The 26,182-nt window shown below is 41.1% G+C and overlaps 1 protein-coding gene across 7 annotated transcripts in view; it reads left to right on the top strand.

The window, feature by feature from the left end:
- SPATS2L (spermatogenesis associated serine rich 2 like) overlaps window positions 1-26,182 on the top strand; it is a 160,538-nt gene that overhangs the window by 31,231 nt on the left and 103,125 nt on the right. For 4 of the 7 annotated variants that reach the window (XR_013372798.1, XM_077884801.1, XM_077884796.1 and 1 more), the window contains one exon: window positions 8,212-8,272. The exons of the other annotated variants lie outside the window; for them this stretch is intronic. The gene's annotated coding sequence lies outside the window, so the exon portion shown is untranslated. The remainder of the gene's footprint in view (window positions 1-8,211; window positions 8,273-26,182) is intronic. 7 annotated transcript variants of the gene reach the window in all.

Genomic DNA, 26,182 nt, shown 5'->3' with positions numbered 1-26,182 from the left:
GATCTCTTGGCTCTGGGAACTGACAGAGTGCCAAGTATAGGCCTGATTGCATTCCTTGTTACTGAGGAAAACAGTCAAAGGAATTTTCACTTTCTTTTCAAGGGGGTACCTTGGGCATTAACATTTTCCGGAATAGTGAAATTGTCTGTAAGACTTTTGCCAAGCTTGCTGAAAAGAGCACTTCAAGAGGGCTCTGGCAGCCAATTAAGAGGACATGTGTTGCTTACCTAGAGTGACAAAGAGTTAGGGAGATTAAATCAGAGAAGTAGGAGAGATGTGGCTTTGTCCTCTGGGAGCTTGCACTCTGATTAACGAGCCCATGTCCTCTTTTCATCTTCTTTCTCTGTGGTTGGCTCAATGATTTACTAAGAGTGCATGCCATATTCAGCTAGCCCCGTAAGAGACCACCGACCATCCAAATGTAAACTCTCTTCACAGTATCCCCAGTGCTGTGCCCCTTGCCTGGTACATAGGGATCTTTAATTAGTGTTTGTTGAAAGAAGGAATATGTTCTGGCAGTTGTTTCTGCGATTGACATATTGATGAATTAATCACATGTTGGGCCCAGATATACTCGGGACCAGATAAACTCTGATCAAAGAATCAGTGCCCAACTCTAGTAGATTGGGATCTTCCAACCCATGGAGCTAACATTCTAGTAGAGGAGCCAGACAGTGAATAAACACAGCAAAACCCGCAAATGATAAGGGCTACAAAAGACCTCAGCAGGGTGAGTGCTGTGATGAGGACTAAGGGATCTGAGAAACCAAAATCTGGAATAATGTAAACTCTCAGTGATACGGAAGGAATTGATACAAGTTTCCAGAAGGCTTAGTTTACTCCAGTAGTTAACATATCCAAAGAAAAGGTTTCAGCTGATCGCAGCATTTCTTAATGTAAATAGGTTCGCAGAGTTGTCACCATGCTGGCAGTGGGAGTTTCTACTTTACGGAATTTTGCTTTAACCCATCAGTTGATTAGGGCCTGGTGCCAAGGCCAAGGGTCAGCTCTCTGCTTCACTTCCCTCCTCCAGGCTGCAGCTTCTCGCCCAGAGCCAGGCAGCTGTCTCCCAAATGTACGCTGTCAGTCACATAGGAAACCAGACGACCAAAAGAGGGTAGATCAACACAAACTTATCATCAAAGCTGAAAGAAAGAAAGAAGCTCAGAGCGAAAGCTGTGCTGACTGTGGGCCAGAAGTGTTATCTTTGTATCTCAAGGACAGAACGTTTAATAAAGATTTGGGTACAAAGTACACATCACCCTCCAGGCATGCTGAACTATGTCAACCGGAAAACTGTTCCTTAGGGTTTACAATTTCCCCTTTTTCCTAAATTAAAAAATGCTAATGTGAACTCTTGACTCTCAACAACACATGTTATTATTGTATATAGGGCAAAGAGTAAATAAGACACTTGCCTAATGACATAACAGTTCATTTTAACTCAGCAAACTGGAAGTAATTTTAGCTTGTTTTCTTTTTTCCATGCTTCTTTAATGGAAATAGGCCACAATCATTTTTATCCTACCATTCTTCATAACCTTCTAGCATGCTTCCTGTTTATGCTATTAAGAGCTGTTTTTAAAGACCCTTGAGGGATATCTTTTAATATATTCTTTTAAAAATAATTAGTCATCTATAGTACCCCCTTAGAATGTCTGAGGGCTTGGAAATATAGAAACTTCTTAATGAGGTACGCTTAATGGTCTATGCGGAGTATTGCAATGTTTACACCTAGTTCAGCTAATGTAAATTATTTTTAATTAGTCATTCTGGAAAAGTAGTAGATGTAGATGTTTTAGAATAGGTTCAGTACCTAAAATGCACCATTTGGCTTTTATGTGTGATATTTATAGATAAAATTCTATAACTAGTATTTATAGACTTTTTAAAAAAAAAATCACAAAGCCAATTGTTAGGGACTCATAATAATGTGAAGAATGTGTCTTGTTGGGGCATGAAAAATACCCATGTGGGACGGGCGACCATTTCTATTAAAATGCTTTATAAACTTTAAAATCCTATACAGATGTGATATGTTATTATTCTTTTTACACTGGTGACATGCAGAACTTCTGGAGTGAGCATAGCTTTGTGTTTTAATGCTAAATATGTTCCTGTTTTGAGTGAGTCTTTTTTTCACATCTAACTCTTATGTCAGAGATACCCTTGAGTTCCCTTTCCGGGTTCCTTCATACTACACTTGACTTTTGAACCCTCCAGTCCACACTTGTGTCACCAGAAGCACGCGTCACATGATGCTTTAGAAGGAGCTGCCATTTCTAGGAAGGAATGTGAGCCGACCGTAGATGATGGCCATCTCCCCATCCCTCACTTGCCCTAGAAGAAGACTGAGCAATCACTCAATCACTCATTCCTGGTCTTCTGTGGGTCCTCTCATGACCTTCTGACATATCTACTCTTCAGAACCTCTCTACCGTAACACTCTTTGCTCTTTGGCATGATACTTTCTTTGCTGCTTTGGTATGTTCTGCAGCCTGGTTCTTTTTTCTTTTTTAAAAAAGATTTTATTTATTTGAGAGAGAGAAAACACACGCTGGGGAAGAGGCAAAGGAAGAGGGAGAAGCCGACTCACCACTGAGCAGGGAGCCCAGGGCGGGGCTCGACTCCAGGACCCCAGATCCTACCTTGAGCCAATGGCAGACGCTTGACCGACTGAGCCACCCAGGCGCCCCTCGTTCCTTTTTCATAGTTCTTCTAGGCACCTGCAGTTTGCATCTGGCAGCCTTGCGTGTTGGTTATTTCCTCTGTTCCTTCCTACCTTCCCAACACCACCTTCTCTGCACTTCAGCCTCTTCCCTCCTCACCCCCACCACAGCCACAGGAAACTACAAACAAGAAAATGTGTTCTGGCGATACTCCTCTGCTGATTTCCCACCGCCCTCTTCTCTGAGGGAAATTGCTCTTTTCCACAGCACTCCAGAGTTGCCAGCTGCAGCTTTGTTCTCCTCCTTTCACAGAAAGCTCACGTGGAGTGGGCGAGCAGGAGGCGGGAGGACTGGGTTGGGGGGCGGGGGCAGGCCCAGCTCTCTCTCCTCAGTGCTCCGCCGGGAGAAGTGCTTCATTGTCCACATCAAGGACCAGGCCATGGGAAACAGACTCCCCGACAGTCACTATGGGCTACACAAATATTACTTCCATTTAGCTTGACCTTTCATTGTGCTCAAAAATGACTGAAAATACTTAAATCGTGTACAGTATTTTTCTGGAAACAGAAATTAATGGGGTTCTTTCAAGAAACCACACTTGAACTTTTGCCCTTTTCTCTCTTTTTGACTCATTATATCCAATTCAAGTTTTCCTTTTATCACGTATTTTCCTTTTGTGAGAAATCGCTAATTTCTCTACTGATAGAATCATGAATTACAGAAGCAATGTAATTGTTAAAAATAAGGATACCCATTCGGCCTTAAAACAGCTCTGGGACCTGACTCTTCCAAACATTTTTGAAGTGCTTACCGTGTAAGCCAGACTGGCTTTCTAATTCTGTAACTACTCTAATGTATTAACTCGATTAGTTCTCAAAACAACCCTGTGAGGGGGCTAGTGCTGTCATCTGTCAACGTTTTACGACATAGACACTGAGGCCTGATGAGGGTAGCTTGCTCAAGGTCTCATAATTAATGGTGGGTAGGGCCTGGACTTGAACGAGGTGGTCTTGCTTCAGTGTCCATGTTCTTAGTCACTGAACAAATAGCCTGAGTGACTCGACCGTGTCCTGTAATCTTTGGGAGCCTGACTTTCCCCATCTCTGAATTGGAAATAGTAACACCTGTGGTGAGGATCAAACACAATAATCATTTGAAAGGACTTCATACCCTGTGAAGAGCCACAGTATGAGGTTTAGGTTGGGGTCAACTGTTGGTACTTTCTATTAATTGGGTGAATTTGGCCCTTGCTCCTTGGATATTCTGCTGGTTCAGGGGAAAAGCAACATGTTTCTCTTGAGGTTTTCTTGAAATCTCAGCAACCCTCGGATTTCACAATGAAAATGATTTTTTTTTCCTTCCAAAATGGTGGCATTCGGGAATATTTAGCGCTTCGGCAAACTCGGCCTAACACTTTTAACATGCCAAGGAATTTCAGTGATACTTGTTCCCTTTGATTCTCCCTTATTCATGTAGTCCTTAACACCCTTTCCTTTTTTCCCCCCCAAATCATGCAAAATCTATTTTCTTTCAAGTCTGCTCACCACATACTGGTGACTTGTCTTTGAGTGTCCTTCAATGTGTCATACAGGGTCTGGGACTTGTGTCTTACTGCTCGCAGGGGCCATGAAACAGAAGAGGATGTCAGACAAGGTTTAGACCAGTGGAAATGGAGTGGAAATCAACTACAAACATGAGGATTTAGAAAGGCCATGGCAAGGAAAAAAAAAAAAAAAGAGGCTCCACAATACGGAACAGGAGAGCAGAGCTAGACTCCAGAGAGTTGTGATGGGTGGTACTGGAAGAGGAGAACCAGGGAAGAAAAAGGGAGAGGAGACTGGAGCGACAAGTGGTAAAGGAGATGAGTATTTCCTTGCCACTGGTCTAGGGAAGATGGAAGCTTCCTCCTCCTTCTAATGCTAGACCTGCTTTCCTGGCAGGCTCCTGCATTTTCAGGTCTGCAGTTCCCTCACAAATTAGAATGTTGGGGGATCTGAATTCTTACAGTCCCTTGAGAAGAATGAATAGCCTCAGGGCCTGACTTTTTGTGATTCGTTGGAGCTTTTATGCTTCTTAGATATTGAGTTCTTCCTATTTTCTTTTAATGGGACTGGTATCGCATACCCAGGGTCACTTTGTTTCAAGGGGTCTTCCAGGCAGGATTCATGATCATAATGAGTTATTTTTTTCCCCTTTTCTGGATAAGAACAATATCCTTGTCATTCAGTCTCCAAATATAGCAAGCAGTTATGATAGAAGAATATCCTTATGTTAGGAAAGAAGTTGGCAGCCTCAATGATGTGAAAATGTCCAATTTAGAAAACATGTTTAAAAAGAAAAGCGGCTTTAAGTCCTTTTTGGAATCAGGTGGAATAAAAAAGAATAAAAAAAATGTAAAAGAAAACGTGTGGTCTGACAACACATTCCATTTCCTGTCTTTAGTCTTACAGGTACTTGTTGATTTTGCGGGAACTTCAAATGTCATTTCTATCATTTCATTAAAATGTCAAACTGCAAACTGGTTCTGGCATCTAATTGGGAGCATAACTTGGAGGATAGATTTTTTAGCTGATGCATGTAATCAGAGCACTACAAGAATGTTGCCAGGGACTGTCTAGAATTGCTTTAAGAATGGTGTTAAGTGTATAAAAAGACTACTTAGCACAGGGAAGGGGAAAAAGACATCAAATCCTAAAGAAAGAGTCAAAATGAAATATAGAAGTTAATCCTGGCTAGAGGTATATAAATAGGGAGCTCCTAGTATAAAATTATCTGATTGATTAAAGTGTCTATAGTTAACATTCATCAGAATTATAGGTATAAGCACATCTATCACATTTGGCCAACCCAAACATGCCTGTAGTTCCTCTTTCTGAAGTGCTGAACTGACCATAGCATTTGAAATGCATATAACTCAAGTAAATAGAACCGTGTGAGTCCCTTTGTAGAGGGTAGTTTGACAATATGTATTTTTTAATCCTTTATTTAAAAATTTTATTTTATTTTAAGTAGACTCTACACCGCACTCAGGGCTTGAACTCATAGCCCTAAGATCAAGAGTCACATGCTCCATGGACTTTCATCACAGAACTTTTATCTCTAGGCATTTGTGCTGAGAAGATAAACTAAGGATACATGCAAAGGTTTTAGCCACAAAGATATTTAGCAAAGTACTTACTACTGCTAGACATACTTGCCAATCCTTCATTTTTCATTATTAAATCCATTATTTACAATAGGGTACATAAGAAATGTACAAAACAGATTAGTTACAAATACTATGTCTAGTACAAGAGTGAAATACACTGTTCAGCTCCTATAGATGATCTTGTAGATAAATGTTGATAAAGAAGAAGTTCATTCTATGTTAGGTGATGAAATCATGTTCTAGAAAAATAAGGATGTACAATGTGATCGCATTTTTGTTAATGTATGGATGTATTCTTAGAAAATATATTTATTTTCTAAGAAAACCTGGAAATATATTTAAGGGTTTTGAAAGTGGTTCTCTGGGTGGTATGTATGATCATGGGTATTTAAAATGTTCTTTTTTGTTTATCTGGGTCTTTAATTTTCCTACTCTAAACACATACTGCTTTTACAACAAGAAAGAACCAGCAAAGTTTATTTTTAATTGAAGAAAGGAAAGTATGTGAGCCAAACCATATGAAAATGACTGATTCTGGATAACTAGAGACCTCATGTGTTGTGTTTCAGCTGAATATATTTGTAAACATATTTCAGCTGAACATGTGTGCCTTGATTTGAGAACAGTGATCACTGTTTCATGCACCTGATTTAGCAGAGATTATGAGCTTTTTTTTCCTAATCTCTGCAAAATGAAGGAACTCAACTTTGTAGACCAAGTGTGGGGTTTCTTCCTACTTCCAAACCCCAGGTCTATACTTTCTAGGTTTACACAGAGAAACTGCTGAGTTAGAGACTCTTGCATTTCTCATATTTACAAGCTGCCAACTGGTGAAAGCATATTAATAAGGATTCACCTTATTATTTGTAGTACACTAACCTACTCTGCAGGTTTATCCCTGGTGTCTTTTTTCTGCTGTTTTGAAGAGAAGCTTTCAAAAGAGCTAGTTTTTCCATTATTTGATGGTTACTCTAGTTTTGAACTTTTGGGGGAAAGCTTATGGTGAGGATCACACAGCCAAGAACTGCTCTGTGTTCCAGGGGAACTTTGGCAATAGGTGGGTAGCGGTTGAAGCAGACGGTGGCAAAGAACTCACTTCCTTAGCAAATAAAATTCAAACCAGCTGTTAAACCCTCATGACCTTTCAGTCTCGGCCTTTGGTATCATGGAGGCCTCTGTCTGCCCACACCTTCTGGGCCCAGTTTAGCACAGGGAGGGGCGATGTCATATGATTTTACTCATCAGTCACTCTTGACAGATGTCATAATATTCTAATAATTTTCTCCTGCCTTTAAAAGTATAGTTTCAGAAGGAGTCCACAGTCATCAGAGAGGTAGATTACAGTACACCTCTGGCAGACAAGCTTCCTCATCCTCTATCTTCTGAAATGGAAGTTAGTGCAGAGTGTTGTGCCACGAGTTAGGAAACCCGTGTTTTAACTCTAGCTCTGGCATAAACTTGTTGTAAAACATTAGAGGCATGACCCAGTCTTTTTAGGTCCAAGGTTTTCTCTGTACAGCGAGTGGGCTGAATTTGGTGGTTTTCAAGCTTCCTTTCAGCTCTGAGATTGTATGAAAATGATCTACAAAGGCCATTTATTGTTGTCTACATAACTCAAGAGTGAAGGCAGGGCTTCTGTTAACAATCCAGCCCTGTGCTTCTTCCTCCTTCTTATCTCTCCTGGTGCAATAAACCATTGTTTTCTTGTTTATCTTCCTTTTCTCATGCCACACGACATTATTTCAGAGAGAATCTCATTCTGGCATTCTCTATATCCTCTAATGTATGATGTGTTTTTGTGACTAGTGAAAAAAAATTCTTAAGCAGCTACTTCCATTATTCTCCAGTTTTAAAAGCTATCCCCTGGGAACTAAATGTCAATTCAAACATTCGTACATTTGTTATCTTTTCTAACCTAACCCATAGAAGTCTAAGGCATAATTTGAAACAGAAGAATTCCTGCCTTGAGACAGTGGACTCATAAATATGTAGTATGATTTATCCCTACAATTTAAGAAGAAATTAGGATATTTAACATTTTTAGCAGCATTTTCTTTCAGCATCTACGTTGAATATGAAAAATTCGCCTGCTACACATGCTTGCCAATCCTGCATTTTTAATTGTAGATAGCATATTTTAAAATTGAGTAACAATTTCAGATGAATCTACTGTAAAAGAAAAATCAGGTTAATCTAATGAAAGATTTACAAATCAGAGATTTTACTTGGGTGTTTTAGTTTGATATCTAATTTGTAGACTCTGAAATATGTAACATCTCCTTAACCTATACAAGGTATCTGTTTTCTGTAGTAAGCAAGAAACCCCAACCTAAACAGGCCACAGAAGAGACTGGAAACTGCTCACTCAATACCCATTCTTTCTTCCTTCCTTAGTTATACAACCTGACTTTATTCAAGGAGCCAGTGTGCCCAGCCAGAAGACTGCCTCCTGCAGGTAGGGGTGGCCAACAGAGAAATCTTTAGACAGGACTTCCAGGAAACCTCTACAGCAACAGTTGCCTGGGCTGTGCATTCCTTGACTCTGCTTCCTCTACATTCCTCTGTGTTAGCTCTTCTCTGAGCTCCACATGTTCACAAGATGGCTAAGGCAGCTTTAGTCCCACCACTGTCTTCATGCAAACCTAGCAAAGAGAAAGTCTGAGTTTTCTAATAACTCAAAGTTCCAGATTTGCTTCTCTTTGGCCCGATTGCCCATTGAGGTTGCATCAAAGCCATGACTGAGGCACTTAGAATGATGATATGCTGATGGGTTCATCCTGGGTCATATTATCTCACCCCCAGACCCCTTCTGGATGTAGCTTTACTGAGTCCTCTAAAGCAGAATAGAGCAGCTGTGGGAGTGGTTAGATACCGGAATGTGGATAGATGCTGGTGGCACAAATATCCACCCTACCAAGTTTGCCAGTTTCTTCTCCGAGTTATTATATAGTCTCCAGTAATGAGGTAAACTTGGTTTGCAAAGTTACAGTACACAATGATTTGGTCTCTGAATTCATTTATGGTGAATGAAATTGAAGTCTCAAGGCCACACCATTAATCCAGATTAGATATCAAAATATCTGTCTTTAATTTTTCAGATTAATGTCTTGCAATAAGCCATACAATTTCCCACTCTCATTACCATCCTCTATTTGGCCCTCTGAAAGGGTAGAATCAGTTTGCTGAAAAATGTTTTTAAACCCCAAACAACTGTATTTTCCAGTATAGCTTGTTGATGCAGCAGAGGACATTGTTTCCAAACATAAAGTTGTATAACTAGTTAGAGCTAAATGGAATTTAAAATGACTTGTGATAAACCCTGAAAAAGTGGTACTTTAAAACAGTAATGTCAGCAAGCTGCCTATTATGTTACCATAATACCAGTGCTCTGAGTTTAGATGGAGGAGCTACAGGGCAATGACAAAAAAATATTGTGGGCTTCTGTTTTGTATGAGTGAACATGCAGAAGTGATTTTCAAGTGATTTACTGCAGTTGCATGTTGGGACATGGTATGCAACAAGACAGATGATTATGGCCACAGTTCTGAAAATGTTCAGATGGCTTTCAATTAGCTTTGGGCAAGGCTGCTTCTTGCAGAAGCCAGTATTGATTTTTCAGAGTGCCTTGTAGCTTTTCAGCAGAAGGGCTGATCATGTCAATCCTTTGAAGCCACAGGAAATGTCATTGGAGAGTGGACTGCAGAAGGCTCGCCTGCTGGGAGACTGGCTATCTGGGACCAGCGTATGGGTTCAGTTAGAGGCAGATCTAGCTCTGACCCTGGCCCCCCCACATGTGCCAGTAGATCACTCAAACTCTTGGAGCTTCGACTTCCTCATTTGTAAAGTGGGGGTACATCAGAATCTCATGAGAAAAGGCAAGTGAAGCTTCTAGCCAGGGCCTCAGACCTATCTGAGTATTTAGTAAATGTTAACTATTGTTCTGTTTTCAGAGAGGACTCTTGAAAAGAGGGAGGGGAGTTGAGTTTTTCGCTTTTTTCTCTTTTCTGGCATTTCATTCAGAAAAAAAAAAAAAGTGTGAGAATGAAGAAGTTGAGTTTGGGTTGGCTCCACCTGATGATGCTTTTACTTTGTCATATGAAAAATGGAGAGTTGATATTGGCATTTTGTAGGTGCTCTGTCCTCTACTTACTTAGGACGCAGGTTTGTTGAAAACAGCCTCTCTGGAAGGATGGTGTCATTGCATCACATCTAAGAATGGCAGCCATCTGCCGTGGGAGCAGCAAGGATTTCAAGAAGTCATTGAAACTTCAGGCTGCAGATGGCACCACGTTAAAGACCCCTGACATTCTTTCTGTTTGTCATCAGAGACCTGCTGGGAAGAGTGAGCATCTGAAAATAACAGGACCCAAGGACTGGAGACTGAAGCCTAGAAAGAAAAAGTGACTCAGAGGTCACGTTGATGAGTCAGTGACAATTGCAGGACCTAAAGCCGAGGGTTCCTGATACCCAGGTCAGGGGGAATAATGACTGTAACCACCGGATAACTATTGGTTATCCTCAAAGTCTCTCCTTCCTCTTGCCATAAGCCATATAAATTCCCTTTCTCACTACCACCTATATATGGCCCTCTGAAGGGGCAGTTGCTGGTCTCACCCAACCACTGGAGGATAGGAACTCCCTTCTGCAGATTCAGTTTGTTAGAAGCCACCTACTCCCTCCCCAAATGTCAACATTTGTAGATCTTCCTATTGTCACTCTCTTTTCCATGAATTGAAGCCACATCTCTTGCTGGAGTTCTCAGAGTAGCCACCCTCCTAAGCTGGTGAGTTGGAGAACGGCTGGAGGTCTCACTGTGAGTGCCTCGACTTCCTCCTAAGGCCCTTGTTTCCAGCCTGGTGCCACAGACAGCCCTCCATCATACCTGAAGCCTCCTGCTCCTTGGATTCCATTTTTCTAGAGAATAAACCCATGTCCCGAGGGCTGGGGAGGGTGGTTGCCTGGCTGCTCTGAGTGGGGTGGATCTCTTATCCTCCTGAACCTTCTTGGGGTTGGAGAAGCCAGCCATTTGGGGTCCCCAGCTGGCTGGCTTCTCCTGGACATTCTTATCTCGGGGTCCTTGAGCTCGGACCACCTCTGCAGAGTCCATTCTGCTCTTCACTTTGCCTTCCATCTTCCCAAACTTTTGTGTCACATCTCAGCCACTTGTGTCTCCTCACCCATTTGTTGTCCTTTTGGGCTTTTGCAGTTTTTTTTTTTTGTTTCTTTCTCACAATACTAGCAGGTTTTGGAAAGAAGCAGACATCAGCGTATCTGTTACCTACCTCCTGGATGTCAGTACCCTCCCCCTTTCCATATGTTGTACAAAACTTCATCTCTCTTAGTACGAGGCTCTAATATGGATCTAAAGCCCAGTGAGTAGCGACTGACCAGGGATGACTGTAGTTTATTATGATTATAATTATAATTATAATTATAATTATAATTAGGGTATTGGGGATCTTGACCTTCAGCTACAGAGAATGGGTTAAGGAAATCTCTCAGTACTGATGTGTGCATTACCCCCAGCAAGGAACACACCATATGTCCAGTCACTACCAAGAACTTTCCAAATAACAAATTCAGGTTTTGTGTTATCACCAAAAATTAACCTCACAGTCATGTTTATGAAAGTGTTCTGAAAATGAAATGCACCACTCTGAAATCAATGGATGGAAATCAATGAGAACTCTTGAGGGAGAGGCGGATTTGCGTGTTCTTCTGTAGCTGAGCACTTGCAGGGAGGAAGTGCTGAACCTCTCTCTCAGTGCTTGTGTTTTTTAAATGCATAAACCAGCAGCAGAAGGCTTTCCCACACGTGTGCACATATCAGGGATGCAAGAAAACAAACGTGTGTTTAGTGTTAACGTACGGCAGTGGATTTTTGTGACTACAGCATGTTTGCAGTAAAAATATTTCAAGGCAAGACGCTTTTCAAAACCCCGAGAAATTAAAGTTAAGTGAATGGTGCATATTCTATTTTGCCAAGGACTAAAATTCTCCATTAACAAATAAATATATTAGCCTGTCAGTATAATTTTTCCACCACCTGATGTATTTTAGTTGATACTATATTATTCCTGGGTACTGACATGCATAATTGTTACTGAAGGGAGTCACTAATAGTGTATTCAGAATTGATGACTGATTTACATACCTTAAACTGAAAGGTGAGACCAAAAATTTTGGCATTTCCCCCTCCCCCATTCCTCCAGTGAGAGATTATAAATTGAGTTTTTGCTTTACTACAACTACCGTTCAGCCTTGAGAAAACGTAGCTAATGGTAATGTCGACTTCAGCGTGAGATAGCCCCGTGGACTTCATTCAGAAAGTGCTGGATTCTAGAAATATCTGAAGGGCCCGGTGGTAAATCTCTGCCTCTTGACATAGTTCTTTAAGAGGGTGGATCTGGTTCAGTATTCAATTAATGGTTGTTTCCTACGATCCTTTAATGGATTCTGAGAATGTTGTTATATCTCTTCTCCAGTCTGTTTGGCCACCTTTCCAGTTTGGGTACATCTCAAGTTTTATGTGTATGTGCTTGAAGAAAGAACCAGAGACTGATGATGTCTTTCTGTGTCCCACCTCTTGGGTTTTGTTAGCACCCCACCAATGAGACAGTGCCTCATGGTTAATAGCCAAAGGAGAAGCAGCTGCATTTGTATTCTGAGTTTGTGTCCTTGTGTGAGCAAAACTGGCAATTTAAGGACGATGGAAAAGGGCATACACTTAAAGACATAAGATGAGGGGATCCCTGGGTGGCACAGCGGTTTGGCGCCTGCCTTTGGCCCAGGGCGCGATCCTGGAGACCCGGGATCGAATCCCACGTCGGGCTCCCGGTGCATGGAGCCTGCTTCTCCCTCTGCCTGTGTCTCTGCCTCTCTCTCTCTCACTGTGTGCCTATCATAAATAAATAAAAATTAAAAAAAAAAAAGACATAAGATGAGTTTTGCAAGCTGTCTATTAAATACAAACCCTTTTGATTTTGAAGCCACTATATAACCAGCAGAAGCTAAACAAAAAATAAAGGCAAACAAGCAGTGTTTCTCTCTTAAATATCATCCCAAATAACTGGTTTAACCAGTTTCTCCGCCAGTCTATTGATCAGTTGCTCTGGCCTTGTGCAGATGCGGCTATGGAATGCTCTTGTGAACCTGCTGCCTTTTTTTTTTTTTTTTTAAACCCTTGGCTTTAGAATAGCTGGATTTAATGGCAGGGGGCCTCAGCCTCCGTCCCTGAAGACTCTTTTCCTCCAACTCCTTGGAGGGGGAAGCATGATTAATTTCTCCCCCTTCCTGATGATAGGCAAGATCGGCAGGCCATGGGTACCCCCATGCCAGCACACCTGAATTCAGGGGGCAGCTCCCCAGACAATTGCTCTCTTGTTTCTTAGTCTCTTGGGCCTGGGGAGCAGTGAGGGCGAAAGGGTAATGAATTCCTCTAGGTGGTGATAAGAGCTACATTCCAAGAGGATTAACGGCACAAAAACCAGCTTCTAGGAGGAAGAAACTGAAAAAGCGAGGGAAGGGAGACACCCACACTGATGCACAAACATAGACGCACAGTGAGCTTTTTCCAGTGTGCTCAAAACCACATTCCGATTTTAGCTGTCAGAAAGTGCAGCTACTTTGACAAGAGCATCTACATGCTTTAAAAGGCTTGGGAGCACCTTGGTTTGCTGAAGGGAATTGTGGTCATATCCTCCACTTCGCCGTAACAATTACATCTGGTGACTATCACGACCTCCTCCTTGATCAAGACGCAGAAACATTTTCCGAATACCTTGATTTCAGAGTTTTCAACCTAGAGGAGCAGAAGAGGGGAAGAAAAGGTTCACGTAATTCGTGAACCACATCTGAGAATGGTTCTGTCAATAGAAATTTGGCCCCATTTAAATGTTCCTCAAATGGCAGGATCACTGCAATGAAATTTGGGATCCTACTTGTGCAACTCAAGTGGAGGCCCCTTGTATGTGCTTCAATGGATTTATCTGGTGAAACGTAAAGGCAGTATCATTCCTGTGTGCTAATCGAGGGCCAGAACCAACCCACACACATCTGCCTAGCGATTCCTCACTGCTGTTATGAAAATAAACCTCTCATTTTTTACAGGAAGTTACTACCCCCGAAGGGGAAAACGAGAGCACATGGCTGTGGTCCTTGATTTCCTCAATCACTTCCAACCCTTTACCACCCCCTCCCCCCAGTTGTTGGGATACCCTAAATGTTCAGATTTTAAATCTAAACACCTTCTGTCTTGCCATTTCCCCTATTGCTGCACGTGTGTGCGCGTGCGCGCACACACACACACACACACACACACACACACCGGACTTAGTTTATCTCCACAAAAATAATTCTGAAAGTGTTTGCTAATCAGACACATTTCTTGAGAAATAAACACATCATCAGCTCTTATGGAAGCAATGACTTTTACAAGTACTGTGCTATAGCCTAAACCAGAAATACATCACACTATTGTAGGAAACTACAGCTTTTACATTTTCTTGTCTGAACTCTGCTCCTCTTTTTAGTGAGAAGAGGACATCCATCCCCTAAATATCCAAGCAGGGCTTCGGTAGAGAAGCCTGACCCACACTTTGTGTGGCCCAGTCCATCGGAAATCTACCCTCTTGATGTCACTACAGGCTTAATGAAGTTAAACATTTGCCTAGTGAGTTTGTTTTTGAGAGGAGTCGCTTCAGGAAGGCATGTTGGAACAAATCTAAGCTTAGCTAACCATGAGTAATTCTTTGCCCGTGTCCATAATTTTAACAATGTGAATCATTAGCTCAGACCCTGTTTTTTATCCCAAAGAAGAAAAGATGCATTAGGCAAGACCACGAATTTTAGTGAAGGCTCTTTGTGCTTTAGTAGGAAAGAATGTTGATGTTCCTCACCTTTGTGCAAGGAGATGACTTTAGCCTTGGCCTCGTGACCCTTAAAAAGGAGCCGCAGGTTTCTGCAGTGTAACCTGCTCTAGTAATGAGCCACATTTGGCCATTTCCATCTTGCTTACGTGCTTTGGTCTCCTGCCTCTGGAGGCCTCACCAAAGTGGGAGGCTAATTATTGACAAGGATTCTTGTTTTGTTTTGTTAAGATTTTATTTATTTATTCATGAGAGACACTGCGTGAGAGGCAGAGAGACACAGGCTGAGGGAGAAGCAGGCTCCCTGCGAGGAGCCCGATGTGGGACTCGATCCCAGGACCCCAGGTTCACACCCTGAGCCAAAGGCAGACTTCAACCATAGACCCACCCAAGGTGTCCCACCAAGGATTCTTGTTAATATCCTTTCTTCCCATTTTGAGGGAAAGTTTGTAGAAAATACAAGTAGCTTTAAATGTATTTTAAAGTGATTTCTGGGATACACAAGAAAATGCTTTTCAATTGAGTTTGTTAGTTATTTGCTATGACTGAACAAACCAGATTTTAGCAACAAAGGCAGTACCTTTGACGTCTTGCCAGGGTTGTGTTTTGTAGCTAAACATGACATTTAGGAAATGTCAACTCTGAATGACTTTTTAAAAAATTGTAGTAAAGTACGGTTGGATATACGTACAATCTCTGATTTACAAGAACTTGACAAACAAGTTTCCAGTGGACATAAAAGGCCGCCCTTCCTCCTTCTCTCTCCCCTTTCAGGATCCCTTTCATTTCTCCTCTTTGCCCTTCCACCCGTCTCCCTCCCATCCCCCTCAGTGTCAGGCCACTTCAAGCACTGCCATGGAAACTGCCTGTGGAAAAACTTGGCTGTTCTGGAAAATGCGTGGTTTCTATAGAAAAAAGTGGAAGAAGAAACTGTGTAATAGGCACAATTGAGCCTGGCCCCAGAGATCACTGCTGGGGAGGACCAAGTGGACTCCCCAGTATTTTCTTTAATGTGGCATGATTCCTTTTTATTCCATTTACTTTCTTTGTCTTAACTTACAAGTTAGTTTTTCTTTCTTTCTTTCTTTCTTTCTTTCTTTCTTTCTTTCTTTCTTTCTTTCTTTCTTTCTTTCTTTCTTTCTTTCTCTTTCTTTCTTCCTGATCTAGCTGCCTTTGAGAGAGTCAAGGAAAACCGCTTTCATTTGGTGGATTGAGTCAGGCTATAGTGACCATACTCATACACAACCCTTGTGTATGTTTAGCGCTTTTTGTCTTTCTGTTTACAAAAGATTTCCACACACACATTTGTTCTTCAGCTGCTTTACAAATGGTGAGACAGACTCAGAGAACTTGAAATATTTGAGCTGCTAGAAGCAGAACTAAAAACTGCAAATTTAAATTCTGAATTTAGTTCTCCTTCCATTCCATATTCCATTGTGTGTGTCAGTATTTTTATGCATTATGTTTTTGTATATTCACACACGTGCACACATCTCTGCCTTTTTAAATAGTGGAGCAAACCTGTTTGCAGATGATTAAGAAACAGTACAATTCACAGACTCTCAAACCATCTCTCACCTCAATATTTTGCTATCTTATAAGATCCTTATGCCTAGACGGTGAAAATTAGATAACTGGGCCTTATTTTGAGAGCTTTAGAGATTGAGAATGTTGTGTGTGTCCATAAAACATACTTAAAAACCTGAATGTTAAGATTTTACAACTTGACTAGGAAATAGCTATGTAACTATTAATTAAAAAATTAATGAAATTCATGAAATATATCTTTTCAATAACAGGCCTAGTCCCAACACTAATAGTATTTTTACGTCTGTGTTTTGCACTCCTTATGTTTAGTAAGTCAGTACACTCTTGGCAAATGGGTATTATTTGTATCTACAAAGTATATTTGAATTCCATATGAGAAAGCCAGGTTCATTAGATATTTTCATGTGTTAACCTTCTGATCAGGGCTTAAATAACACAGTTCTGAAACTGAAAATGATGAAACATGCAGAAAAACACATTTTCCAGGTCTATTTATAGTAATAATAATGATAGTTCTAAACAGATTGTCTCACTGGCAATGAACATACAATGGGGACATGATAAGAGATGAACTGGTGCCATTTTCTGAGATAGAAAATTCTCACATTTTACATAAAGCCAGAAGTAAAAATGGTTCCAAGAAAAAACATGTGTTAAGAATTATAAGTGTTTAGCTTAGAAGGAGGGAAAAAAATTGGGTTATCACAAACATTGCTTTTTTTTCCTCCCAAAGTATAGAAACAGTTTCCATTCTCTGACTCCATGATGTCATACTCTGAATAAGAAATAGTGAAGGAAATGGAATTATGCAAATCAATGACAAACTTGGTATCAATTAGATTTAAATAGGAAATGAAAATCTGAGCAGTGTGGTAAATATCTACTAAAGCCTTAAAGATCGTGGAATTATTATTTGTTAGAATCTTGTTTATGGCTAAAATTGTGTAAAGTTCTACCTAAATATTTTCTCAAACTATAGCATCATCCTCTATAAGAATATAAGAATATATATATATATGTGTATATATATATATATATATATATAATCTATAAGGATCTATAAGAATCTATAAGAATATAAGAATGTTAACATTCTTAACAGATGTTGAATTTTTGTTCCATTCATTTTTATTTTATGGCCGGGTTTTGGGGAACATATATTTACCTCTCTAATCTGCCTCATTTATAGGTTACTGCTATTGCTGATGGTCATCCCAATGGCAGTATCTATAGGATTAGGTACACTTGGGCTCTGCTGCAGCCTTTAGCATTGCTGGCTAAGTGAGGCCACTAAGAAATGAAGCCAACCCCCCAGTGACCTGGAAAGACTTCTCCCTATCTGAACCTGACAGAAGTTCATAGGCTCTAAGTCTCAGCTCACCCTCTCACTTTCTTTGGAGACTGGTAGGCAGTTATGGAGACCAGCAACTTGTGCCTTTCGAAAAACCTGGAAAGGGAGAAAAGCCACTATGTAACTGATGTGATTTTTTTTTTAAATGCCTCTTTTCTTAGTTTAAACAGGGTTTGAAAAGCCAACCCAGACCAAATTATTTTTTCCATACTTTGATACATCTTGGCTAAATTTTAAAGCACAGGTTGTATTTTATATAATGAGGACAGGGAAACTTTATTCCCATTTCACACAAAATTCCAAGTACAGTGACTTGGTCTAGGTCCATTTACATGCAAGTAGACCATCATAATGTTAACTGTGAACTAGCATTGGGTTTTAAAGTCTTTGTAGTTAATTTTAGAGCAGCAGTATATACGTGAGAGCAGTACCTGTCTCCCAAGTGCATTGCGGACATCATGTTTGAGAGGTGACAAGGATAATCAGTTTGACTTCATAGCTGAAGGCATCCAAGCACAACAGAGCCTGGGAGAGACTTACTTAACCAGAGACAAGGAAACTGCCCTGATGTCAGGCAGCTAATGTCCTGTCACTTGCCAAACATTCCTGCTACAGATTCATGTTCTGAAATTTTCATGAACCAACTAGACGAACAAACTGTGTGGTCTGGATTAAATAATATCTGCTGAAAAAGAAAGGAGTGAAGTTAGCCAGAAGGCCAGATGGCAGCTGTATTTTCTGCAGAACTCTATTTGGAAAGAGCTTTATGTAATTTTTGGTCATTTCTTCCTGTCTTAGGAGTCTGCTTTCAGAATAAGTCACACAGGTTTCAAAAAACAAATAGCATAGACATAGGCTTGTCATACAACCCATCCACACAGCATTCTAGCTATTTGATGAAAAAGCTTGGTTTCCATTTCTTCCAGAATTGTTGTCTATTCTATCCTCTGTCCTTTTTGTTACCCACCTGTCTGAATTACCCCAGAGCTCACTTCCATAGCTTACAGTACCGTGGAGTTCACATAGAGGAAAAATGGGGCTGAAGAGGTCATGAACTTATCACTAGCTCTTTGTGGTTGACTAACGTTGTTCGGTTATGTGCGGGAAACCAGCAGTTGTCAACTGCATACACACAAATGTGGAGTTTCCTTTTTCTTCAAGGCGGAGTGCCATTTCTTGGCTGTATCTTCCAGCAAACTTAGAAAGTAATATCTTGGACTCATGAAAATTTAGTTCCTGTTCCCTGTTTCAGAATTTTCTCCTGCGGTTATAGGGTGAGCTTCAAGCATTTAAACAGGAACAAAAAAACACCAACTCACACCCGGATTCCTGAACCATAGCAAATCAAGAGAGAGCAAAATGTCCAGAAATCAATTAAGGTTGTTCATTTTCCAAATGGTGGGAACATCTCTAGGCATATTTTGTTTCTTCTCTTTCTTCCTTCATTTCTTATTGGTAACCAAGACTTGATCATAGTCCTTCTAATTGGCTATTTGTTTGATAGTTTCTTCACCATGATCTCCTTTATCACTCTAGCCAGAGTCTCATGGTCTCATTCTAGACTCTTCAGAGCTGCTCCAACCAAATGCAAATATTGTTCCATCTCCTATGCATCCTAACCCTAGTCTGACCTTCATAAAACATAAAACACGATGGTGTTCACATCTTTAGAGAGGCTAGCCATTCCATAGTTTGTTCTGCAGGAAATGCAATGCAGATAGATATCTCTGCCTAGACCTCATGGCCTGAGTGACCTGCCAGCTCCTCTCTTTTCTCTGTCCTCCAAGACCCAACTTCATTTCCCACTGCTTCACATTATGTTGGTTCTGAAGTCAGCGTCTGATGAAAGCCAGCCTGTATCCCATTTCTGTGATGTCTGTTTTTGGAATAAAGTGTTCCAAGAGAAGTCTCACTTGGACTACCCTTCCCTTTTTCCTTCTAGCTCAATAAACACTCATTCATCCACTTTCTCCTTCTAGTTCAGTTCAACATATACTTCCTGAGCATGTGCCATTAAATAGTGCATGGTGGAGTGCAAGGCTGTGTGAAACAGGGTCCCTACGGTACTTGTCCGGTACTTAAAGTCTAGACCAGCAGGCTACAGAGTGGAGTGCTCAAAATAATCCACTGGGGTTATTTTGAGCACTCCAGGAAGAATGTACTGGAACTTATATTTACATTTTTTCATGTCATTTTAAATTTCTCTGTGAAGTATATAACATATTAGTACATGGTATTAGGCACATGGTAGACATTTACAGATAAATGGTATACACATATTGTGTATCCACATGTGAAGCATTTTTACTAATGGAATGAACAATAAAAAAATATAGAGAGCCTCAGGGGCCCCTGGGTGGCTCAGTCATTTGAGTATCTGACTCTTGATTTCGGCTCAGGTCATGGTTTCAGGGTCCTGGGATCGAGCCCTGCATCAGGCTCTGTGCTCAGCAGGGAGTCTGCTTGAGATTCTCTCTCTTCCCCTCTCTCTCTGTCCCTCCCCCTGCTCTCTCTCTCTCTTTGTAAAATAAATAAATAAAATATTGAAAAAAATAGGGCCCCAAATTCAGAACTTTAATTGGGGTTGTAGGAGGTCAGCAGATTGGCCCACTCCAATCCATTTATTCTCCATTTAAAAAATTATTTGCTAATCCTGTACAGTGTGCCAAGCAGTGTGGAGAGAGAGAGGTCAGGTAAGAGATCAAAATCTCAGCTATATTTCTGACAGATGCTCACTGGAAAATGTGGCTTTATATCAGAGCCAGGATGATTAGATAATACTTTGCTCTTGCAGTAAGCATGACCCAGTCATAGGCAACATGGGACATTATAGGACATTTTCTACCTCCCTCCTTCTTAACCCAAAGCTTACTGGACCAGGAGCAGCTAAGAAGTCACTCTCTTTGTTAGAAAGATCCTAACATGGGGCATGCTCAGATTTTTTTAAATGCACCTATGAGATAAGCCACTTCCTCATGGGGGAGAGAAAGTAGGCAGCAGGTGGAAAGAGGTCACAGTGTTTCTATAATATGCAGTTCCCTTCTGATAAGTACGCCACTTTTGTTCAGCTTTTATCACCTCCTAATAAGTAAGATTTTCTGTTGTTTTGAACGTATCTCCCTAAAAAAAGAGCACTCTTTTCACCAAAAGTATAAGCAAAACACATAAAACTTGATGACGGGATTTTGAATTGTGTGCTTGAAGGCCTAAAATGTATCTGGACTGAGGCCTGGAACCTGATGCCATTATATGGCCCTTCCCCAGAATTCACTACTTGATTTCTTAACCCTGCATTAGAACACAAAGTGTGTGTGTGTGTGTGTGTGTGTGTGTGTGTGTGTTTGAAAATAATGGTGTGGCTGTCAGTTTCATCTAACTTGTGAAACTCCTTTCCTAGCTCTATCCCTCTATTCCTCATCACGAGTGCACAAAAGCACGCACACACACACACATCCACACACAGGATTTCCTACAGTTAAATTTTGCAATTTTTGGCACGTAACGGAATCAAAAACATGGGTGAAGCCATGCGGCCCTGGGGGGGAAAAAAGCAAAGAACGACAAAACTTGTTGCTTCTCAATGCTAAGCACAAGGTAATTTAGTGTCATTCTAGAAAGAGCGAGGAAGGGAGAAAGAGAAGATGCATTGGAAGGACATCTCGTCTTGGAGTGAGGGACTTTGTTGAGGTCCATTCTAGTCCATCCTCACTCCTCCTGCCTGACCTTCTAGGGCAAAACTCTAACATGACCTTCTGGAAGATTAAAATCTATCCAGTTTTTAAATATCTACAGAGAAAGATTTCACAACTTCCCTCAATAACTAATTCAAAGGATTAAAATATAGGTTTAGAGAACACCACAAACTGTCCAGGCATTCTTGCTTCAGTTTAAAATGGTTTTCTTTCAGTACTGGGAGAGACAATTCATCACCATCCCTCGTGTGATATCATGGTATTAAGTTGACCACTAGATTTACAACTGAATAAGCCAATCCAATGCCATCATATACCTCCTTTTGTTTACTTTGAATCGTCTGCATGGTGTCTCTGTCTTCTTCAATTTTCTGCACCCTGCTTTAGATGTGGAAACTAAATAAAAGGATTGTATGATGGTTTCCATGTGCTTATCCAAACTAGTCAGCTTAAAAAAAAACAATGCTAATTTAAAATCAGCTTTTTGCCTGTCCCTTTTGATTTCTTCGGGGTATTGGTGATGTGGAAAACAAAGGCAGAAGAGAAATTATTAAATTTCCTTACTACCTACAGCCCATTGACAAGTCCTTGAAACAGGCTGAGTGACATTCCTCTAGGGGCTCAACTGCCTTGATGTTGATACTTTGCTAAGGGCAAGAGGCAGTCTGATCCCCAGGACCCTGCAAGTCTACCTTAACATATAAAAATTCCTTTGGAAACTTCCTTTATCTCTGCCCTCCAAGATACGTGCTGGCAGTCATCCCCCAAGCATCTGACCCATCGATATACATCTGAAGGGTCTCATGACTGACTTTTTACTAAACAATAATAAATGACCTTTTGTAATAATAACTAGCCCCTTTGAGATCCTGGAAACCTTATTTCCAAAATCCCTGAGAGGTTTACGCTCTCCCCAACCCCCTCCCAATTTGAAACTATAGAACCAGCCACTCCTCGTGACCCTAGTGCAGCTCCTTCTGCCCACGGGTTCTCCCCCCTACTTTAATAAAAACCACCTCTTTTGCACCAAAGACGTCTCAAGAATTCTTTCTTGGCTGTCAGCTTCAAACCCTAACGTCCTTCCTACGTCATTAGGACATTTATACATAGTTCTTTAGATTACCAGAAATCTTCTTAATCCAAAAATGTGAATGCTGGAAATTTCAAGAAGGTCAGGGAAGGAAATTTTTGAGCAGATCTTAGTTAGGATACCTATTTGGCTTCTGAGATAAAAACAAAACAACAGTGGCTTTAAAATGTAAAGGTCACTTTCTCCCTGTGAAAGTGTCCACAGCGTGCAGGCTGACGTAGAGGCTCCACAGTCAAGGGGACTCATCTTCTTACCTCGTTGCTCTGCTCTCTTGTCCTGATGGCTTCCATTTCAAGATATTGTCACATTTTAGCCAACAAAAGAGTGCAAGAGGAAGAGGAAACCACACCTTTGTTTTTAAGGGGACAGCCTAGAAGCTGTGCATCTCCCTTCTGTTCACATCCCACCCGCCAGCACGTAGCTGCATGAACATACTAAGCTGTAAGGGAGGCTGGGAATGATGCCAGGTAGTCTCGTGCCCAGGTAGGAGTTCAAAGCTGTATTACCAAAGAAAGAAGGAGGGGATAGATGATGGGGGTAACAGCCCTGCCTCTGGCTCTGTCGATCCAGCCTGAGAAGCACGTTTTGACCATGACTTCAGCCAGGGGACCTTTAAGTAGTGTAGAAAATACCTAAGGATATGAAGAAGGAGAAAATCCTGCTGTCCAGTAAGAGCCCAGACCACTGGAGAAGATTTGTGTTTCAGGCTAGCGGATCTCAGGCCTGGCCTTCAGTCTCAGGCCTAGCCCTCTCCTGCTACTAGAAATGAAGTTGAAGCTTAATTAACTCCAAGAATACTTTGGCTACTGTACCACCTAATTAAAATATATTATCTAAGTGAGGTTTCCAAACTAAATAGGTTCAATATAAAACCAAGGTCACAACTTTGCCTGGTTACTCTCATATCAGGCCACGGAAGCCACGCTGCTCTGTCGCTCCTTGATCTAGATCATCTTGTTAGTCTAAAGTATTGCTACACTTCCATGAAAGGGGCACAAACATGTATCTGAGGCTTGTAATAAAAAAGATATAAAACTTTTTAAATGCCAGTAAATGAAAATTTTAAGTTAAAAAACAAATTGTACTACTGCTACAACTCCCCTTGTAAGATCTGTATAACTTTAAGAATGTTCTAGGAAAATACCCATAAAAAGACATTTTGCTGATTACAATGCTATACATATTCCATCTGGGACTTGCAAGTTCTATTTGTTTACTCGATTAACCAGGCGCTTTTTCCTGTTAGTGTCCACATTCGTCTTTTTCAAATGTAACCCTGGTTTTCATCTCAGCCTGACAAGACCAACCTGGATTTTGACAGTCACACTGATTTTTATCTATTTAAACTGCTAGAAGCAAAATCTGATTTTGTTCCTGGCTTTTGTTATTGAGAAAAGTAATAAAAACCAAGGCAGAATTAGATCAGGGACATCCATTATTTTAACCAGGAACAAAAAATAAATATATAGCTCTACCTAAGTATTGGATTAATTTAAGTATATGGGGGATATTAAAAATTGCATTTAAAATGTGTTTCTCAGCTGATCACTTTTTTGACATACAAATTTAACACTTCTATTGTATGATGTAGAAATAATAATATAATAATAATGAAAATTCTCATGTGTTGAGTTCTCAGTATGTACCTTCCTGGCACAAATTTCTCTGTGCTCAATGCCTAAGCCTCGAATCAGTCCTATCCCATCTGCATAGCTGCTAACAAAGCAGAGGAAGGAACTTTGAGTGGAAGATAAACAACAGGTTCTACCTCAATTAATGCTCCCAATGGAATAGATTATACATTCTCATCAAAGGCTACATTGCCTGCAAGGGGGTGAAAATTCATTCTTGAAGAGTGAAGGAGTCAGATATTATGGCTGAAGTCAGATTGGGCGGGGAGGAGACGTGACAGTGGAAGAGTGGCCGGAGAGAAGCTACAATGCTGACTTTGAAGATGGACGGGGACAGGAGCTAAAGCATAGAGATGAACTCCAGAATCTGGAGTTCCAGATCCTCCTCTGGAACTTCCAGAGTTGAATGCAGCCCTAGTGACACCTTGGTTTTAACCCAGTGAGATCCGTGTTGGACTTCTGACCTACAGAACTGTAAGACAATAAATTTGTATTCCTCGAAGCCACTAACTTTGTGCTAATCTGCAATAGCAAGCTAATACCCCAGTTTCCTGTCCAGAAGAATAGAATGATCTATGTCACAGGTTTTTGGTAAGCATTAAATAAAATAGTCCATGAAAAGCACTTAGCATAGGGAGCATAGTGACATCCTGACCTTGCCAGTGCTTGGATGGTCAAGGTTTGCACTCAGAGCGCACTTTTCCCATGTTTATGTTGCTGATAGACCTCTTTCTTTTTTTTTTTTTTTTTAAGATTTTACTTATTTATTCATGAGAGACAGAGAGAGAGAGAGAGAGAGAGAGGCAGAGACACAGGCAGAGGGAGAAGCAGGCTCCATGCAGGGAGCCCGACGTGGAACTCGCTCCCAGGGCCCCAGGATCACGCCCTGGGCCGAAGGCAGATGCTCAATTGCTGAGCCACCCAGGGATGCCTGACCTCTTTCTTTATATCAGTGACAACAGTCAAGTTTTATACTGGCCCTGTCACTTTAAAAAGATTCTGTAGATTTCTCCTTAGATTCATGATACATGAATTTATATTTCAATTATGGGAAATGCCTTTTATTAACTTCTGTGAACAACCAATCCTTAGGTCCTCCCCCAAAGCTGTTCTGTGTCTTCCCCCTCTCTGCCCTGTCTGAAGAAATGCCTGCAGCCTTGGTGGGGTCTGTGGAGAGGTGAGAGAGCAAATCCCCAGCAGTAGCAGAGAGGAGAGAAGGGCCAGCTACCAAGCACCCCAGTAAGGGAGAGGGAGCACCAGGTGAGGCTGCCCTTTCCGAGAGAGGCTTTCCAAGTTAGAGCCTGGCTGGCCTGGGAAGGCTGAACCTCGGCTGTATTGTTTTCTTTTCTTAACTTTAAGGAAGTGTGTGTGTTTTCATTCTTGCTTTTTTAACAACCAGGACAATCCCCGCTGAAAATGAGAATCTTTGCAATGAACATTCACTGACTTGCTTCATTAAGTCAGTTGGGTAGAGCCTAGTGTAAATGAAGTGAAGTCCACAGGTTTTTCTCTATCTTTGTTGAGTCAATTATTTTCACAGAGAACAGATTTTGCATTATCACAGGAAAAGAAACTAACAGCATTATATTCCTACTACCCGAGTGTTAAAACTGTGTGTGTTTACATATGTTATCTTTTAACTCACAGCATTGCTGTGAAATAGAAATTATTACTCTCATTTCCTGCTGAGGAAGAGGGAGTGTCCTCACGGTATCACTATGAAGTAAATCAATAGGTATTATTACTCCTGTTGTTAGCCAGGAGCCCAGGGGCTCAGGGAGGGTGGCATCTGTACTGGTTTGGCTGGGACAGCAACGTGGCTGTTGTCTGGGGCTGCTGCTAGCTGGTTGCCCAGGCAGGACCTGTTCCTGAAGCCATGTTTCAAAGCCTGGTTGTTAGTCTTTAGGATCCATGTATTAGACTTCATCTGTGAGCTGAGAGATGCTCAGATTCTACAGTGATACACTCAGGCTAACGAAGTTTTAATAAGGATAATGAGCAGGCATTTATTTTTAGGGCATTTCTTTCTTTCTAAGGACCAGGACATCCCCTTTCCAATATTAAGGGCTCATGGACTTCTCTTGCTCCCCACACCAGTCTGATCCCTGCACTGCCCTAGCATTCTTTCTGAAATGTGCATCTGGCCTTTCCCCTCCCTTGCTTGTGGCCTCTCAGGGACTCCTTGC

The sequence above is a fragment of the Canis aureus genome, chromosome 36 (assembly GCF_053574225.1).
Source record: "Canis aureus isolate CA01 chromosome 36, VMU_Caureus_v.1.0, whole genome shotgun sequence".
Classification (NCBI taxonomy): Eukaryota; Metazoa; Chordata; class Mammalia; order Carnivora; family Canidae; genus Canis; species Canis aureus.
This window is presented reverse-complemented; position numbering and strand designations above follow the sequence as displayed.